The sequence below is a fragment of the Trichechus manatus genome, unplaced genomic scaffold (genome assembly GCF_000243295.1).
Source record: "Trichechus manatus latirostris isolate Lorelei unplaced genomic scaffold, TriManLat1.0 scaffold00061, whole genome shotgun sequence".
NCBI classification, from domain to species: domain Eukaryota; kingdom Metazoa; phylum Chordata; class Mammalia; order Sirenia; family Trichechidae; genus Trichechus; species Trichechus manatus.
In genome coordinates, this window is record NW_004443997.1 from 475235 (window position 1) to 480323 (window position 5089).

At 38.9% G+C, this 5089-nt stretch overlaps 1 protein-coding gene across 17 annotated transcripts in view; it reads left to right on the top strand.

Annotated features, from left to right (window-relative positions):
* MTMR3 (myotubularin related protein 3) overlaps nucleotides 1-5089 on the top strand; it is a 213077-nt gene that overhangs the window by 118167 nt on the left and 89821 nt on the right. For all 17 annotated transcript variants that reach the window (XM_023733677.1, XM_023733679.1, XM_023733690.1 and 14 more), the window contains one exon: nucleotides 379-435. The gene's annotated coding sequence lies outside the window, so the exon portion shown is untranslated. The remainder of the gene's footprint in view (nucleotides 1-378; nucleotides 436-5089) is intronic.

Genomic DNA, 5089 nt, shown 5'->3' on the forward strand with positions numbered 1-5089 from the left:
GGCAATAGATTCGGGAGTTCTCCCTCTAGTCTCAGTGGGTCCAGTAAGTCTGGATTCCGTAAGAAATTAGAAATTCTATTCAACATCCCCCTCTTTGATCAGGGTTCATCTACTGAGTCCTTGATCAAAACGATCAGTAATGGTAGCTGGGCACCATCCAGCTGAGACCTAACTGGGACCATTCAGTTCAATTAAACATTCTGAAGTTTATGGTTGACTAAATAGTCACACTATAATAATTTAAAAATTTTGATATCTCGTTCTTAAGAATTAATGGCATTCTAACCTATGGAGAAGAGCCCTGTGGGGAGAACTAAGTGACTTAACTTGATTCTTAGGATATCTGCCGTTGTAAAACTACTAGTTTTTCTTTTGCAGATTGCCTTGTGAAACTTTCTACTACAAAAAGTTCGTGGGACAAACTTCATTCATTTGGTAAGATTGCTTCTATTTTTCTATGACTGTGCTGTTTTGAGACAGGGAGAAACTAATTTATAGATTGTTGTGATCTGTTTGTTCATTTTCATATTTATTTAGATGAACTTTTTTTGTTCACTTTAATATCTCTAAATATGGTGTATTTGAATTTTTCATTAGTTCTCAGGCCAGGTTACTTTTTTCCATATATAATTATGCCATAATATAATGCACTGTGCCTGAAAACTTGCATTTAAGTTGCTGTTTTATGAGTTGCAGCCCTAATCTCATCTAAAATAGACAACCCTCATCAGCTTGGCGTTCTTCTAATTTCAAACTCTTGATTCTTGTATTGAGTTTTCTTAAATTGCTATATATCTACATGAAAATCAAGGCCTCTTAACTGCTAGAGTTAGTAGTATTAATGTGAATTTTAACTAGAAAACAAGTTCTGAAAAATTTACTAGACCTGTTGCCAGTGTGGATATTAATCCCTGTCCTGTCTTAGTATGTTTTCCTAGATCTGTGTGTATCTCTTCCTACATACTAAATATTTATTACTGTCTCTTATTTCTACCATCTGTTTAATTTAGGGAATTACAGTCCACTTTTAATGAAAAGGGAAGTTGTTGCTTTGATTTTAAATTTCTAAATCCAGATGATTCCCTTGTTCAGGAACCTTTAGTTTGACATTGCCTCCAGGATAAGGATCAGGCCCCTTAGCAGGGTATTTAGAGCTCTTTACAAGTGGGCTTTAAATTCATCTCCTGCAACTAGCCATTCATTTTCCCTGGGCATCTCACGCAACTCTTGTTCTAGCTACAATCACCTACTTATTATTACTCAAATACTCTCTGATGTGCTTTCTTGTCTCCATTTTTTCACATGTGCCATTCTTGTTCCCCATTGTCTCTGTAGCTCAAAATGCTGGCTGGTCCAGCTGTTCAAAGCATGAGTCTTCCACTAAGCCTTCATTGAGTTCCTAGATCAGAATCAGTTTTCTTAGCCTTTTACATTACCGTGGAATTAATACTTACACATCTCTTAACACACCTTGCCTTCTTAGTTATATTTGTTTGTCACCTCCACCTCTATTAGGATTGTGAACTCCTTGAAGCAAGAACTATCCTTATATTTGAATTTCCAATTCACAGAAACACTCCTTGATTCTTGGGATACCAGTGTCTTCTCACTATAAATTCATTTGACTAGGCTTTTTTTTGTTTTTAAGAACAAGGGAGGAGAATAGATTTTGTGGAGTTCTAGTAGGGAATAGTTATCATAATCTTGTTGATCCATGGTACTTTTTTTAAAAATATATATTGAAGGATTATATATATGTAATCTGTGTTCTTTTAGTCTGACTTGGTCACTATCTCGCTTAGTTGATTTATTCTTGTTTGCAAGTGTGGGTTTTAGTTTTTGAGTAAGGAATTGAGTAATTTCTCCCTAACAGATGCCTGAAAGGTAAGATACTTGTTTTATTGTTAATGGCTGTGGAGCCAGTTCCGACCAATGGCAGCCCCATGTGTTACAGAGTAGAACTGCTTCATAGGGTTTTCTTGGCTATAATCTTAACAGAAGCAGATGCTGTACCTTTGTAAAGATTTCTCACAAGTTACAACCATAGTGTGGTCCTAATGATGCAGCTGAGAGAAGCCTGCAGGTCCCAGCTGTCAAATTCTTAAACATATATTAAAATAAGAGAAATCATTTGACCTTGATGTTAGAATAGGAATCTTGTCCTTCATTTGACCATCCCTGTTAAAAACAACCCATTGCCATCGAGTCCATTCCAACTCAGAGTGACTCGTATCTTTCAATCCTCACAGTCTGACTTCAGCTTAACTTGATTGTATCTGTAAAGACCCTGTTTCCAAATCAGGTCAAATTCTCAGGTACCAGGGGTTAGGACTTGAGCATATCTTTTTGGAGGACACAGTTTAACCCACTACACTATAACATTCACACATTTAAAGTGTACAACCGAATGGCTTTTAGTATTACACAGAGTTGTGTAACCATCATCACAGTGGTGGGGATGGTTAGTGCGCTCGGCTGCTAACTGAAAGGTTGGAGGTTCAAGTCTACTCAGAGGTGGCTCGGAAGAAAGGCCTGCCAGTTTACTTCCGAAAAAATCAGTTATTAAAAACCCTACACATGGGATCGCCATGAATTGAAATTGATTCTACAGCAACTGGTAATAAAATATTCCATTGTTTGGATGTACCACACTGTTTAACCATTCATCAGTTGATAGACATTTGGGTTTTTTCTACCTTTTGGCTATTATGAATAATGCTGCTATGAACATTTGTGTACAAGTGTTTCTGTGGACATATGTTTTCTTTTCTCTTGGGTATATACCGAGGAGCCCTGGTCAAGTGCTAGGCTGCTAACCGAAAGGTCAGTGGTTCAAACTCACCAGCAGCTCCACGGCAAAAAGATGTGGCAGTCTGCATCTGTAAGGGTTACAGCCTTGGAAACACTATGAAGCAGTTCTGCTCTGTCCTACAGGGTCTGTATGAGTCGGAATCAACTCTGCGGCAGTGGGTTTGGTTTTGTCTTTTTTGGGAGTATATACCAGGGAGTGGAATTGCTGAGTCATATGGTAGCTGTTTACTTTTTTGAGGACCTGCCAGACCATCTGCCAAGGTGGTTGCACCATTTTACATTCCCACTAGCAGTATATGAGGATACTTGTTTAATTTTTATACCTTTATTTTTTAATTAATTATAAATGATGCAGTTTTGTTCTTTTGTGGTTATAACTACCACTCTGGGACCCAAGTTTTGCAAGTCAGGTGATGTGATCACCCTTTGTTATTTGCTAAGGATTGTCCATAAATGTGCTTCGTGGTTTTAAAAGGGAGCTTCAGCAGCTGCTTGTGTTAGGATTCATACTGGTTGCAGAGTTGCCCATGATCTTGGCTTTTTCTTATTGATTCAGTATTCTTATAGCAATTTTATTTTTCCTTAGATGCTTAGCACTTCTTATTTTGAGCTGTTTTTATCTGTTCCTTATTTTCTTTCCTGAGCTGTTTAAATGTCCCATGGCACCCCCACCATGGACCTTTACCTAGGCCTCTTAGTTATACTTCAGAATATCTTTCACATCCTTAAGTCTTTATCCCATCTGTACTGCGTCTGTTCTAAACCAAGCCACCATCCTATATCCTATAATTGTCTCCTAACTTGTTCTCTCTATTTTTATTCTTTCCTTCCTCTAATCCATTCACCACTATTATTCATAAGGTTTTCACTGGCCAATTTTCTTCAGAAGTAGATTGCCAGATACTTCTTCCTAGTCTGGAAGCTAAGTCGTCAAGGATTTCATTTTACTTGGATCAACAATCAACCCACATGGAAACAGCAGTCAGGAAATCAAACGATGTATTGCATTGTGCAGATCTGCTGCAAAAGACCTCTTTAAAGTGTTCAAAAGCAGAGATGTCACCTTTAGGACTAAGGTGCGCCTGATCCAAGCCATGATATCTTCAGTTGCCTCATATGCATGCTAAAGCTGGACAGTGTGTAAGGAAGACCAAAGAAGAATTGATGCCTTTTTATTATGGTGTTGGCAAAGAATATTGAATATACGATGGACTGCCAGAAGAACGAACAAATCTTTCTTGGAAGCAGTACAGCCAGAATGTTCCTTGGAAGCGAGGATGGCAAGACCTTGTCCCGTGTAATTTGGACATATTATCAGGAGGGACCAGTCCCTGGAGAAGGACATCATGTTTGGTAAAGTAGAGGGTCAGCGAAAAAGAGGAAGACCCTCAATGAAATGAACTTGACACAGTGGCTGCAACAGTGGGCTCAAACTTAATCAATGATTGTGAGGATGGCACAGGACTGGGCTATGTTTTGTTCTGTTGTACACAGAGTCGCTATGAGTTGGAACCAACCCCACGGTACCTAACAACAACAGTACATTCACCACACGGCCGGCAGAGTCATCTTAAAATCAGATCATGTCCCTCTGCTATTTAAAACCTGTCAGTAGTTCCGTATTGCACTTGGAATATAATCTATATTCCTTACTACACAATCTTTCCCTTGTATATATCTCTAACTTCAAGTCAGATCACTATTTATTTACTGGTTTGTTTGTTTATTTATTGTGACTTAGGTGGAAGTTTACGGAGCAAATTAGTTTCTCATTAAACAGTTGATACACAAATTGTTTTGTAACACTGGTTGCCAACCTGCGATGTGTCAGCACTCTCCACTTCTCCACCCCAGGTTGTGTTTCCATTTGTCCAGTTTTCCTGTCCCTTCCTGCCTCCTTGTGTTTGCTTTTGGGCTGGTGTGCCCATTAGTCTTGTATACATGATTGAACTGTGAAGTACGTCCCTCACATGTGTTATTTTGGCCCTGTAGACCTGTCTAATCTTTGGCTGAAGGCTGAACCTCAGGAGAGTTAAAAGGGTGTCCAGAGGCCATACTCTTGGGGTTTCTTCAGTCTCTGTCAGACCAGAAAGCCTGGTCTTTTTTTTTTCTTAATTTGAATTTTGTTCTACATTTTTCTCCTCCTCTCTCCAGGGCTCTCTATTGTGATCCCTGCCAGAGCAGTTGGTCTTTTTTTGGTAAATTTGAATTTTGTTCTACATTTTTCTCCTCCTCTGTCCGGGACTCTCTATTGTGATCCCTGCCAGAGCACCATGTC